Raw genomic sequence first — 16,085 nt, forward strand, 5'->3', positions numbered from 1 at the left:
GGAACTATGTACCCAGCACAAAGAAACTAAAAATCTTGAAAAAAGAATGGAAGAATGGATAACTAGAATAATCAATGCAGAGAAGGCCATAAACGAACTGACAGAGATAAAAACCATGACATGAGAAATACGTGACAAATACACAAGCTTCAGTAACCGACTCGATCAACTGGAAGAAAGAGTATCAATGCTTGAAGATCAAATGAATGAAATGAAGTGAGAAGTCAAGTCTAGAGAAAAAAAAGGAAAAAGAAATGAACAAAGCCTCCAACAAATATGGGATTATGTGAAAAGACCAAATCTACGTCTGATTGTGTGCCTGAAAGTGATGGGGAAAATGGAACCAAGTTGGAAAACACTCTTCAGGATATCATCCAGGAGAACTTCCCCAACCTAGTAAGGCAGGCCAACATTCAAATTCAGGAAATACAAAGAACGCCACAAAGATACTCCTCGAGAAGAGCAACTCCAAGACACATAATTGTCAGATTCACCAAAGTTGAAATGAAGGAAAAAATGTTAAGGGCAGCCAGAGAGAAAGGTCGGGTTACCCACGAAGGGAAGCCCATCTGACTAACAGCGGATCTCTCGGCAGAAACTCTCCAAACCAGAAGAGAGTGGGGGCCAATATTCAACATTCTTAAAGAAAAGAATTTTCAACCCAGAATTTCATATCCAGCCAAACTAAGTTTCATCAGTGAAGGAGAAATAAAATCCTTTACAGATAAGCAAATGCTTAGAGATTTTGTCACCACCAGGCCTGCCTTACGAGAGATCCTGAAGGAAGCGCTAAACATGGAAAGGAACAACCGGTACCAGCCATTGCAAAAACATGCCAAAATGTGAAGACTATCGATGCTAGGAAGAAACTGCATCAACTAACAAGCAAAATAACCAGCTAATATCACAATGACAGGATCAAGTTCAAACATAGCAATATTAACCTTAAATGTAAATGGACTAAATGGACCAATTAAAAGACATAGACTGGCAAATTGGATAAAGAGTCAAGACCCATCAGTTTGCTATATTCAGGAGACCCATCTCACAAACAGAGATACACATAGGCTCAAAATAAAGGGATGGAGGAAGATCTACCAAGCAAATGGAGAACAAAAAAAAGCAGGGGTTGCAATCCTAGTCTCTGATAAAACAGACTTTAAACCATCAAAGATCAAGAGACAAAGAAGGCCATTACATAATGGTAAAGGGATCAATTCAACAGGAAGAGCTAACTATCCTAAATATATATGCACCCAATACAGGAGCACCCAGATTCATAAAACAAGTCCTTAGAGACTCACAAAGAGACTTAGACTCCCATACAATAATAATGGGAGACTTTAACACCCCACTGTCAACATTAGACAGATCAATGAGACAGAAAGTTAACACGGATATCTAGGAATTGAACTCAACTCTGCACCACACGGACCTAATAGACATCTACAGAACTCTCCACCCCAAATCAACAGAATATACATTCTTCTCAGCACCACATCACACTTACTCCAAAATTGACCACAGAGTTGGAAGTAAAGCACTCCTCAGCAAATGTAAAAGAACAGAAATTATAACAAACTGTCTCTCAGACCACAGTGCAATCAAACTAGAACTCAGGACTAAGAAAATCAATGAAAACCGCTCAACTACATGGAAACTGAACAACCTGCTCCTGAATGACTACTGGGTACATAATGAAATGAAGGCAGAAATAAAGATGTTCTTTGAAACCAATGAGAACAAAGATACAACATACCAGAATCTCTGGGACACATTTAAAGCAGTGTGTAGAGGGAAATTTATAGCACTAAATGCCCACAGGAGAAAGCAGGAAAGATCTAAAATTGACACCCTAACATCACAATTAAAAGAACTAGAGAAGCAAGAGCAAACACATTCAAAAGCTAGCAGAAGGCAAGAAATAACTAAGATCAGAGCAGAACTGAAGGAGATAGAGCACAAAAAACCCTCCAAAAAATAAATGAGTCCAGGAGCTGGTTTCTTGAAAAGATCAACAAAATTGATAGACCACTAGCAAGACTAATAAAGAAGAAAAGAGAGAAGAATCAAATAGACACAATAAAAAATGATAAAGGGGATATCACCACCGACCCCACAGAAATACAAACTACCATCAGAGAATACTATAAACACCTCTACGCAAATAAACTAGAAAACCTAGAAGAAATGGATAATTTCCTGGACACTTACACTCTCCCAAGACTAAACTAGGAAGAAGTTGAATCCCTGAATAGACCACTAGCAGGCTCTGAAATTGAGACAATAATTAATAGCCTGCCAACCAAAAAAAGTCCAGGACCAGATGGATTCACAGCTTAATTCTACCGGAGGTATAAGGAGGAGCTGGTATCATTCCTTCTGAAACTATTCCAATTGGTAGAAAAAGAGGGAATCCTCCCTAACTCATGTTATGAGGCCAACATCATCCTGATACCAAAGCCTGGCAGAGACACAACAAAAAAAGAGGATTTTAGACCAATATCCCTCATGAACATCGATGCAAAAATCCTCAGTAAAATACTGGCAAACCGAATCCAGCAGCACATCAAAAAGCTTATCCACCATGATCAAGTGGGCTTCATCCCTGGGATGCAAGGCTGGTTCAACATATGCAAATCAATAAACGTAATCCAGCATATAAACAAAACCAAAGATAAAAACCACATGATTATCTCAATAGATGCAGAAAAGGCCTTTGACAAAATTCAACAGCCCTTCATACTAAAAACTCTCAATAAATTCGGTATTGATGGAACATATCTCAAAATAATAAGAGCTATTTATGACAAACCCACAACCAATATCATACTGAATGGGCAAAAACTGGAAGCATTCCCTTTGAAAACAGACACAAGACAGGGATGCCCTCTCTCACCACTCCTATTTAACATAGTGTTGTGGCCGGGCGCGGTGGCTCAAGCCTGTAATCCCAGCACTTTGGGAGGCCGAGACGGGCGGATCACAAGGTCAGGAGATCGAGACCATCCTGGCTAACACGGTGAAACCCCGTCTCTACTAAAAAAAATACAAAAAACTAGCCGGGCGAGATGGCGGACGCCTGTAGTCCCAGCTACTCGGGAGGCTGAGGCAGGAGAATGGCGTGAACCCAGGACGTGGAGCTTGCAGTGAGCTGAGATCCGGCCACTGCACTCCAGCTTGGGTGACAGAGCGAGACTCCGTCTCAAAAAAAAACAAAAAACAAAAAAACAAAAAAAAAACATAGTGTTGTAAGTTCTGGCCAGGGCAATCAGGCAAGAGAGAGAAATAAAGGGTATTCAGTTAGGAAAAGAAGAAGTCAAATTGTCCCTGTTTGCAGATGACATGATTGTATACTTAGAAAACCCCATCATCTCAGCCCAAAATCTCCTTAAGCTGATAAGCAACTTCAGCAAAGTCTCAGGATACAAAACCAATGTGCAAAAATCACAAGCATTCTTATACACCAGTAACAAACAAACAGAGAACCAAATCATGAATGAACTTCCATTCACAATTGCTTCAAAGAGAATCAAATACCTAGGAATCCAACTTACAAGGGATGTAAAGGACCTCTTCAAGGAGAACTACAAACCACTGCTCAGTGAAATAAAAGAGGACACAAACAAATGTAAGAACATACCATGCTCATGGATAGGAAGAATCAATATCGTGAAAATGGCCATACTGCCCAAGGTTATTTATAGATTCAATGCCATCCCCATCAAGCTACCAATGAGTTTCTTCACAGATTTGGAAAAAACTGCTTTAAAGTTCATATGGAACCAAAAAAGAGCCCGCATTGCCAAGACAATCCTAAGTCAAAAGAACAAAGCTGGAGGCATCACGCTTCCTGACTTCAAACTGTACTACAAGGCTACAGTAACCAAAACAGCATGGTACTGGTACCAAAACAGAGATATAGACCAATGGAACAGAACAGAGCCCTCAGAAATAATACCACACATCTCCAACCATCTGATCTTTGACAAACCTGACAAAAACAAAAATGGGGAAAGGATTCCCTATTTAATAAATGGTGCTGGGAAAATTGGCTAGCCATAAGTAGAAAGCTGAAACTGGATCCTTTCTTTACTCCTTATACGAAAATTAATTCAAGATGGATTAGAGACTTAAATGTTAGACCTAAAACCATAAAAACCCTAGAAGAAAACCTAGGGAATACCATTCAGGACATAGGCATGGGCAAGGACTTCATGTCTAAAACACCAAAAGCAATGGCAACAAAAGCCAAAATTGACAAATGGGATCTAATTAAACTAAAGAGCTTCTGCACAGCAAAAGAAACTACCATCAGAGTGAACAGGCAACCTACACAATGGGAGAAAATTTTTGCAGTCTACTCATCTGACAAAGGGCTAATATCCAGAACCTACAAAGAACTCAAACAAATTTACGAGAAAAAAAACAAACAACCTCATCAAAAAGTGGGCAAAGGATATGAATAGACATTTCTCAAAGGAAGACATCCATACAGCCAAAAGACACATTAAAAAATGCTCGTCATCACTGGCCATCAGAGAAATGCAAATCAAAACCACAATGAGATACCATCTCACACCAGTTAGAATAGCAATCATTAAAAAGTCAGGAAACAGGTGCTGGAGAGGATGTGGAGAAATAGGAACACTTTTACACTGTTGGTGGGATTGTAAACTGGTTCAACCATTGTGGAAAACAGTATGGTGATTCCTTCAGGATCTATAACTAGAAATACCATATGACCCAACCATCCCATTACTGGGTATATACCCAAAGGATTATAAATCATGCTGCTATAAAGACACATGCACATGTATGTTTATTGCAGCACTACTCACAATAGCAAAGACCTGGAATCAACCCAGATGTCCATCAGTGACAGACTGGATTAAGAAAATGTGGCACATATACACCATGGAATACTATGCCGCCATATAAAAGGATGAGTTCGTGTCCTTTGTAGGGACATGGATGCAGCTGGAAACCATCATTCTCAGCAAACTATCACAAGAACAGAAAACCAAACACCGCATGTTCTCACTCATAGGTGGGAATTGAACAATGAGATCACTTGGACTCTGGAAGGGGAACATCACATACCGGGGCCTATTATGGGGAGGGGGGAGGGGGGTGGGATGGCATTGGGAGTTATACCTGATGTAAATGACGAGTTGATGGGTGCTGATGAGTTGATGGGTGCAGCACACCAACATGCCACAAGTATACATATGTAACAAACCTGCACGTTGTGCACATGTACCCTAGAACTTAAAGTGTAAAAAAAAAAAAAAGAAAGAAATCAATGTCTAAATGGATGACCTGAAGCAGGTATAATAAAAGGGGAGGACCAGGCCCTGCCATATGGGGTGATGGCTTGTCTGAGACTTTTACAGACAATAGACTTAGATCATGCTTAGTGTCAGTAGGCAGCCTCTGTATATCATAGTGTGTACATGTATATTGTGTTTTGAGATATTGACAAATGATATTGTAAAGCTACAATATTAGTTAGAAATATAGTAATTATTTTACTTTTGTCCCATATTTTAACACAAATTTTGTAATGTTTAATTAACTACAAAATATATTAGAACATTGGTGTGTGTGTAAAATTTATAAATAAATAAGTATAAATGTATTGGAAATGTTTGCTCATATTTTTTTTAACTGATAAGGGTGTGTGATCAGAAAGTTTCAAGATAAGGAATGTGAAATAACCCTTGAGTCCAGGTTCACATCAGCCTGTGTCGTAAGCACTATCAAAAATACAGAGAATATTGCCAGGCATGGTGGTATGTGCCTGTAGTCTCAGTTACTTGGAAAACTAAGCAGGAGGATTGCTTTAGGCCAGGAGTTTGAGACTGCAGTGTGCTGTCATTGCACTTGCCAATAGCCACTGTGCTCCAGTCTAGGCAACATAGTGAGACCCTATCTCTGAAAACAAAACACCAAAACAAAAACATAAAATAAAAGAAAGTAAACTATACAGAATATGGTAATGTGACTCGTGTCACTAGAAAGAACAGAGCCAGGAGGAATTCCTCCACAGAGCTCTAGACACGGGCTTGATAAGTAGCCTCCAGGACAAATGGAGCCCTCACTACCAGCAATACCATGTGCAAAGAAAATATAAGGTCATCTTTGAACATAAAGATACCAGCCTAGTACTCAGTTTCAAATCATGGAGATCAGTACAACTCATTTTTAAAAACATCTTTTTCATTTTTATCATGAAGTTTTCATGGAACATTTTTTATTATAAAATTTTTCACCTATGTATTTATCTACTGTATATATCATAGATGGATAATTATATCAATTATCCATGTATAATATATTCCTCATAGCAGATAATTTAATTATCTCTACTCTCTCTCTCCCTCTCTCTCTATACACACACACACACACACCCCTATCTTATAGTAGAGAATTTACTCTAATGAATCTCTATTTACCCATTACTCAGATTCAACAAATATCACCATTTTGCTACACTGGCCCCAACTAGCCTTCCTTTTTAAATTTATTCTTAAATTGCATTTAAAAGCAAATTCCTAAAATCATGCTATCTTGCCTAAATATTTTTCATACAAAAATAAAAATAAAGATTATTTTCTTACACAGCTTTATCGTCTAGAACAAAATTAATGATAATTCTTTGATATCATCTAACAGTCGGTTCATTTTCACATTTCTTTGTCTCAAATATGTTGTTTTACAGTCAGATTTTGTTGTTCTTGTTATTGTTGTTTTGTTATTTTGTATTGGGATCTAAACAGGGTCTGCACATTTGATGATAATGCCTTTTTCTCTCCATCCCCCTTTTAAAATTGTATTATAATTTATATATCATGAAAAGCATGAATCTAAGTATATCGTTTAATTTTTGACAAGTGGATACACTTGTGTGACCCATACCCTTATCATGATGAAGAACTTTTCATCGCCGAAGACTTTTCTCACATGCCTATCCAGTCAGTTCCCCACCTCAGAGGCACTCACTTTTCATAGATTGGCTTTGAACTTGCTCTAGAATTTTATATAAGTATTATGAAGTACACATCTTTTTTGTGTCTGGCTTTTTGACTTGGCATAAAGTCTTTGGGATTTATCCATATTTTGGTTACACTAGTAATTCATTCCTTTTTAATGCTAAATGTTATTTTATTTTACGGATATATTATGATTTGTTGAGTTATTTACTGTAGATTAAGTTGTTTCTTGTTTGAGGCTATTATGAAGATAGGCGCTGTAAAGCTGTAAGCATTCTCTTTTAAGTCTTTTTGTGGATGTAAGCTTTTGTTTTTCTGGGGTAAATATCCGGGATTGAAATTAGTGGTTCATATGGTAAAAATGTATGTAAATATAACATACATTATATGAAATCATTAAAAAATTTTTGGAAGTGTTTTTATCACTTTACATATTCACCAGAAATGTATGAGAGTTTTTGGTTGAGTCATATCCTGTCAACATGCTGCATTTTTAACGTTTTTATTTTACCCATTCTAATAAGTATACAGGAGGTTGTTTTTGTTTGTTTGTTTTTAAGAAACTAAGTCAGGAGAAATAAAAAATGTTCCATGTCCTGGATTTGGCTGATTTTTTTCGTCCTGGTGTAGTTTAACTTGGTCCCCTATCCCATTTATTTTCAGTAAACATTTCTTGAGCTTTTTACTCCTTTTTGTAGAGCTATGTTTTTATCTAGTATAATTTTACTTCTGCATAAAAGGCTTATTTTTAACATCCCTTATAGTGCAAATCTGTTGGTAATAAATTATTTCAGCCTTTGCATGTATTTAGTCTTTATTTTGACTTTGCCTTTGAAAGATTTTTTAGTGAGATAAAGAATTCTAGGTTGACTGTTTTTCTTACAGTTCTTTAAAGATGTTGCCTCGTTGTCTTCTAGCTTGTGTGGTTTCTTACAAGATATCTGTCATCCTTACCATTATTCCTCAGTATGCATGTAAGGTACTTATTTTCTGACTGCATTTCTCTTTTTCACCGGTTTTAAGAAATTTTATTGTACTATTTCATGGTGCATTTTTCTTGGTTTTCTTGTATTTGGGTTTTGTTGAACTTCTTGGATCAGTAGGTTGTAGTTTTTATTGAATTTGGAAACACTCAGCTACTATTACTTCAAATATTTTTCTGACCTCTTTCCCATTTCTTCCTCCAGAGATTCCAATTTCACAATCTTTGGCTCCGACATGTTGTCCCTTGGTTCACTGATGCTCTACTCATTTTTTTCAACCCTTATTCTGTTTCATTCTAGATAATTTCTATTCAAGTTTCTTATCATTTTTCTTCAATCTCTAATCTAATCAACCCATCTAGTATATTTTTCACCTCAGGCAGTTTTTATCACTAAAATTTTTATTTTTGTATCTATTATGTCTCTCTTGGTATAATCAATATTTACTCTAGTTTGTTGAGTATATGCAATAGTGTTATTGTAATGCTTTCCATATCCTTGACTACTAATGCCATCATTGGTGGCATATCTGTGTTAGTTTCAATGACTTATTTTTTCCCTCATTATGGGTTGTATTTCCCTGCCTCTCAAGACCTGGTAACATTGTATTGGATGCCAGACATTGTGAATGTACCTTAGGTGGGGAATATTTTTGTATTCCTAAAAATATTCATGAACTTTGGTCTGGGGCATAGTTACATTACTTGGAAAGAGTTTGGTTATTTAGCTGGTGCTTTTAAGCTTTGCAGGTAGGACCTTCAGCACAGCATTTAGTCTAGGGCTAACTATGCCCCACTACTGAAGCAAGACCCTTAGTAGTTATCTATCTGTTGTCCCATGACTTACGAAGTTTTGGTTCTGGCTGGTGGGAATCAGGACTAGTCCCAGCCCTTTGTAAGCTTCAGACATTTTTTCCCTCTAATTCTTTTAGTGATCTTTTTCCTGGCTCAAGGTAATTTTCTCACATGAATGCTCTGATCAGTAATCAACTGAATATTGAAGGGGACTCTCTATGAACTTTCTAATTTATCTCTCTGAGCATCTCTGTTCTGTAGTACTTGTATTAGTCTGTTCTCATGCTACTAGTAAAGACATATATAAGACTGGGTAATTTATAAAGGAAAAAAGGTTTAATTGACTCACAGTTCCACATGTCTGGGGAGGCCTCACAATCATGGTGGAAGGTGAATGAGGAACAGAGTCACAACTTACATGACAGCAGGGAAGAGTGTGTGTGCAGGGGAACTCCCCTTTATAAAACAATCAGATCTCATGAGAACTCACTCACTATCATAAGAACAGCATGGGAAAGCCCCCTGCCCCCATGGTTCAGTTACCTCCTACCAGGTCCCTCCCATGACATGTGGAAATTATGAAAGCTAAAATTCAAGATGAAATTTGGGTGGTGACACAGCCAAACCATATTATTTATTCTACCTCAGCCCTTCCCAAATCTCATGTTCTCACATTCCAAAACTAATTGTACCTTCCCAACAGTCCCCCAAAGTCTTAACTCATTCAGCATTAACTCAAAAGTCCACAATCCACCATCTCATCTGAGACAAGGCAAGTCCCTTCTTTCTATGAACATTCAGGATCAAAAGCAAGTTAGTTGCTTCCCAGATACAATAGGGGTACAGGAATTGGGTAAACATATCCAGGGCAAATGGGAACAATTGGCCAAAATGAAGGGGTTACAGGCCCCATGCAAGTCTGAAATCCAACAGGGCAGTCATTAAACCTTAAAGTTCCAAAATGATCTCCTTTGACTCCATGTCTCATATCCAGGGCACAATGATGCAAGAGGTGGGCTCCCAGGGCCTTGAGCAGTTCTGCCCCTGTGGCTTTGTAGGGTGTAGCCCCACTCTTGGCTGGTTTCACAGGCTGATCTTGAGTGTCTGTGACTTTTCCAGGCTCATGGTGCAAGCTGTCAGTGGATCTACCATTCTAGGGTCTGGAAGATGGTGGTCCTCTTCTCACAGCTCCATGAGGCAGGGTCCCAGTGGGGACACTGTGTTGGGGCTTCACCCCCACATTTTTTTCCTTCTGCACTGCCTTAGCAGAGGTTCTCTATGAGGGCCCTGCCCCAGAAGCAAACTTCTGCCTGGACATCCAGGAGTTTCCATACATCCTCTGAAATCTAGGTGGAGGTTCCCAAAGCTCAATTCTTGACTTCTGTGCATCCACAGGGTCAACACCACATGGAAGCTGCCAAGACTTGGCGCTTGCACCCTCTGAAGCCATGGTCTGAACTGTACGTTGGCTCCTTTTAGCCATGGCTGGAGGTGCTGGAATGAATAGCACCAAGTCCAGAGGCTGCACACAGCAGGGGGGCTCTGGACCTGGCCCAGGATACCATGTTTCCCTCCTAAGCTTCCATTTCTGTGATGGGAGGGGCTGCTTTCTGATATGCCCTAGAGACATTTTCCCCATTGTCTTGGTGATTAACACTAGGCTCCTTGCTACTTATGCAAATTTCTGCAGCCAGCTTGAATAGAAAAGAAAAACTTTTATTTTCTATCACATTGTCAAGCTGCAAATTTTCCAAACTTTTATGCTCTGCTTCCTCTTGAAACATATTCTGCCAGATACCCTAAATCATCTCTCACAAGTTCAAAGTTCCACAGATCTCTAGGGCAGGAGCGAAATCCACCAGTCTCTTTGCTAAAGCATAACAAGAGTGACCTTTGCTCCAGTTCGCAACAAGTTCCTCATCTCCATTTGAAACAATCTCAGTTTTGACTTTATTGTCCTATCACTATCAACATTTTGGTCAAAGCCATTCAACAAATCTCTAGGAAATTCCAAACTTTCCCACATTTTCCTGTCTTCTTTGGAGCCCTCTAAACTGTTCCAACCTCTGCCTGTTTCCCAGTTCTAAAGTTGCTTCCACATTTTTGGGTATCTTTACGGTAGTACCTCACCCTACTGGTACTAATTTACTATATTAGTCTGTTCTCACGCTGCTAATAAAGACATACCTGAGACTGGGTAATTTATACAGGAAAGTGGTTTAATTAACTCCCAGTTCTGCATGGCTGGGGAGGCCTTACAATCATGGTGGAGGGTGAATGAGGAGCAAAGTCATGTCTTATATGGCAGCAGGCAAGAGAGCAGGTGCAGGGAAACTCCCCTTTATAAAATCATCAGATCTCATAAGACTTATACAGTATCATGAAAACAGCATGGGAAAGACCTGCACCCATGATTCAAGTACCTCCCACCAGGTCCCTCTGATGACACATGGGAATTATGGGAGCTACAATGTAAGGTGAGATTTGGGTGAGGACACAGCCAAGCTATATCAGTACTCTACCTTGTAAACTCCCACTTCATTGGCTTCTTCAAACACCCAGCTTCATCTCTTTAACTCAGGGAGACCTCTGAGTTTTGCCTCGGTCTCCCTCCATGCACCACAGCCTGGAAATGTTCCCCAGTAAGCTGGTCAATTATAGTGGTCACTTAATTTGTTTTTGTTTCTCAGGGATCATTGTCTTTATTGCTTGATATCAGTGTCTTGAGAGCCATTTTTTCCCACATATTTTGTCTACTGTTTTAGTTGTTCCAGTCAGAAGGATAAGTATATACCCTGTTACCCCCATCTTGGTCAGAAAGCACGTGCTTCTGTACAAATCTGTCTTGTCATCTGTGAGAGTAGCTGCTGAGGCACAGAGCAACCAAATGACAGATGACAAACCACAAGGGCCAATTGAAGAGGATAACTAAAAGGCAAGACTCCCAACCAGAAACTTAGCCTAGTATACTTTCTCTTAGACAATATGATGTTGACAAGAGCTTCACACAATTCACTCAGGTCTACCAGGAGAATCTAGTGAGGCCTTGGATACAAGAGTGCAATGGTTAGGCTAAATACTAGGAGAAAGAAAAGAACAAGATTAAAGCAGGGACAGAGGCCTCAGCCTATTTTAAACCGTCTACTCTATCCTGCCTACTTCCATAGACTCTGGCAGCTTACCTCTGCTTCTTTACCTTCTAGGAAACACAGTGCCTCCTTGGACCTTGGACCATCTCTGTGTGATCTTAAAATAAACTTAGTGCTCATCCCAGAGCATAGAGCACACATAAAGAGGCCTGAAAAGGTGTGGTTTTCAGAGTAGGATGTTAAATGATTCACAGGATGCACTAAGAGGCACACAGCAGTTGCTTTCTTAACATTTCATGCACTTCAGCCTATCCACTTTTATCACTGACTACAAAAATCTCTATTTCTAAGTCTTTGGAAGCTGATATGGGCAGTAGTGTCATGACTTGATAGCACACTGAACACCAAAAATGTTGATGTCTATCTCCTGCCTTCTCAAGGCAGAGCTCAGTGTAGTACCACCAAGCTCTGGAGATTCAATCAGGATGGTTTCTTGTATGAAGAGAAGATGAAGACAAAGACATAGGATGAGAGAACCCTAGTGGGAAGACTGTTAACAGGCACAGTCTCATTTCCCTATTGTAGGTATTTATAGGATTTGTTACTATTATTATCATTAAGTCCACCACAGCCAAATATTATCCCCTAGGGCATGTGTTAGAATGTGAAGGTTATCCTGATTGACCAAACTAGGAGGACTGGGCTTTGGCTAGGCAGATGGGGCATATCATGTGAGATTATCTTTCCAGAATATCAGTTATCTTCCAGGAAAATGCAGAATGTCTATCCTAACTTTGAGAAATCCTCGTGGAATATTTGTGATGGCAACATTTTGTGCTCTAATTGAACTAGGTCTACTTTCAAAGTATCCTTCAACTTCTTGAGGAATAATTGGTTACACTTCAATACTTGTAGTGGTAGCTTAGAAACCTGAAAGGAAAATAGTCCTGGTGAAAAACAGTTAGAGAGAAGGCCTCCATAGGAGCTTAGCCACAATGCTGATTATGAGAAGACCAAATAAAGCTACCCAGCTATGGGCTTCCCTGGGGAATTTTCATCCTTTTGTCCAGATTTTCAGCTAGGTCATATCTGAAAATTAAGAACAAATAGTTCATCACAAAGGATTACAATTTTACAATGCCACTGTTTAGACCAAAGGAAAAAAAAAAAGATAAGAAAGAAAAGAAAAGATGAAGACATGCCAATGGATTTTATTTTATTTTTTAAGAATTGCCAAACAAATCTTCCTAAAACAAACTTCAAATCAAGTCACTAAGAGTTCTCTGCCCTACCTCTGCTTACTTTTTTCTATTCACCAAGAGAAGGAATATAGCTGATTTTACCTCAAACCTACTATGTATAAAGCATTATTTGACATTTACATATATATATATATATTTTTTTTTTTTTTTTTTTTTTTTTTTGAGACGGAGTCTCGCTCTGTTGCCCAGACTGGAGTGCAGTGGCATACATAGATATTTTTATGTGATTACCCTCATTTTAAGGATCGATAAATTCATATAACGGTTCAGAGAGCTTGAGTGACTTACCTAAAGTCCTACAGCCAGAAGGAAACAACCAGGCTTACAGAAGCCAAGTTTGCTTGATTCTGAAGTTCAGGCTCCTTCAATTTTATCTCACAGCCTATGCACCATATTTTTTTCTTTTAACATATAAGTAATGCATGAATGCAGCTTATTATAAAATATTCAAGAAATATATTAGTATGTAGGGAAACATGAAATTCCCACTCTCCCACATCCAACTCTCAGATGCCTCCCAGATGCAATAACTGCTAACAGTTTGTACATCTTTCTGTTCTTGCTTTAACATTGACAAACATGTGTGTACAAATACACATAGAAATTTTTTAATAGCTAAAAAAGTTCTCAAACTTACTTCTTTTACCTACTATCATGTCATACTGGTATTTCCCTTAAGCACCTATAAATCCATCTACATATTTTAAACTACTACACAGAACATTTGACAGTTTGGATATATTTCCGTTTATTTATCACTTGCTTACAGAATGGCATCAAGGATTTCCAAATAAGCATTTTGTAAACCTGTGTGAATGTTGTTTAGATAGATAATCAGAGGCAAAATGCTGGCTAAAGGTAAATACAAGTTTTGCTATTGCCAGCAGCATATACCAGTGCTAGTTTATCTATAGTCTGGTTTCAAATCACTACTTATTGGTGAAGTTGATGATTTTCCTTACTTTACTCATCATTTGCATTTTTTGTTCTGTGAATTGTTTGCTGATAATTTTGGTTCATTTGGGAGGGGCCCCAGTTCCTTGTCATTTTCTTATTTATATGTAAATCCTCCCTTCATACTATGGATATTATTTTTTGTTATGTGAACTCCAAATATATTCTCTCAAACTGTCTTCTATCTCTTAACATTATTTAAGATGTCTTTAGTCAAGTAAAACAGTTAAATTTGTAATTATAAATTTGTAATGAATTTAATTTAAATTTAGACAAATTTAAATTTTCATGTGGTCCAGTTTACTAATCTTTTTTTCCTTATAGCATTTGGGTTTTGTATCTTAGAAAAAAAAATCCTCCTCCTTTCATTTTAACCACCACCTTTGGTCAGGATAATAATTTTAAAAGTCTTCATTTTTTGCTAATCCTGCATTTCATTTAGAATTTACGTTGATGTTAAATTGGGCACTGATTTAGTTTTTCCCAAAATGAAAGTTCCAGAGCCTATATTTCTAGGAATGGTGGACAACATCATTTGAACTACCCTTTCTGCTGAAAATAATTGAAAAGCTAGAGGAAAAGATAAAAATTCATTATTAAAAACACCAAATGACTAACAAACTAAAGAATATAAAAGAATGAAAAGAGGCTGTAACTTCCAAATTAATAAAGGAGAAGAAACAGATTGATAAAATGATATGAGTCATTCATTTTACACATTTTTGAGTTTATTAACAATTATTTAAGAGTTTTGCAGCTTCATTCATAAGTTATATTTTCTACACTTTCCCTTTTCCATGACATTTTTTTTTATTTGGGTAGGTGTAAAGGTTATGCTAACCTCACAATTCAAGTTACCAAAACTTTCTTTATTCTATCTTTTTAATAGTTTACAAAACAAAAATTATCTGTTCTTGAAAAGTTTGGCAGTGATCCCCTATAAAAGATCAGGATCTGCTACCTTCTATGGTGTAGATCATTTGGGTACTTTTCTATGTTTCTATTGACACTGATTTCTTTTTTTCTACTCTTTAGCAAGTTTAGGTGCTGCTTTGCTGTAAAATGTTCATTTCATATGGATTTTTTTTCATATGGTAGTTTCCTGTAATACTAAAATTTTATTCATAATTATATCTTTTTTCTCATATCTGCTTTAGTATTTTGTAGGATCTAATGTGTCAATGGAATATCTGATACCAAATTCGTTCTCATTTTGTTGACGTAACTCTAGCTCTGAAACCCAAAGAGAGCTTTACGGTTTTTCCTCTGAGTTTTAAGGTTTCATATTGTTGGTGTCATACCAAATATATAGAAAGGGAAGGGTTTGGCTGGGTGCAGTAGCTTACGCCTGTAATGCCAGCACTTTGGGAGGCTGAGACTGGTGGATCACGAGGTCAGGAGATCGAGACCATCCTGGCTAACATGGTGAAACCCCGTCTCTACTAAAATACAAAAAACATTAGCCGGGCGAGGTGGCGGGCGCCTGTACTCCCAGCTACTCGGGAGGCTGAGGCAGGAGAATGGCGTGAACTCGGGAGGCGAGACTTGCAGTGAGCTGAGATCCGGCCACTGCACTCCAGCCTGGGCAACAGAGCCAGACTCTGTCACAAAAAAAAAAAAAAAAAAAAAAAAAGTTGTTTTCCACTTTATGCTCAGACTGCTCAGCATTCAGCATTCAGGGGCCATTTAATATAAATATTCTTTTTTTCTTTCCTCCAGATTACCCCTGGCCCTTACCCTCTCCTTGTCTTTTATATTTTCTCATCCAGGAGAGATGTGGGATCTTCTCATCTATCCTTCATACCACTCATACTTTTAAAATCTCCATTATTTTAAGATGTTTTCTAGAAGAATTTTCACTCACTATTTTTTTTAAAACTTTTCAGCTAAATGCATTCATCTCTTGTTTTTATGATCACATTTTTAAAATTTTCCACACTTGCAAATTGCTTCTTTAGCATAATCAACTTGTCTTGTTTTCTGGATGTAATATCTTCTCTCAAACTTC

This window comes from Macaca thibetana, chromosome 6 (genome assembly GCF_024542745.1).
Source record: "Macaca thibetana thibetana isolate TM-01 chromosome 6, ASM2454274v1, whole genome shotgun sequence".
NCBI classification, from domain to species: domain Eukaryota; kingdom Metazoa; phylum Chordata; class Mammalia; order Primates; family Cercopithecidae; genus Macaca; species Macaca thibetana.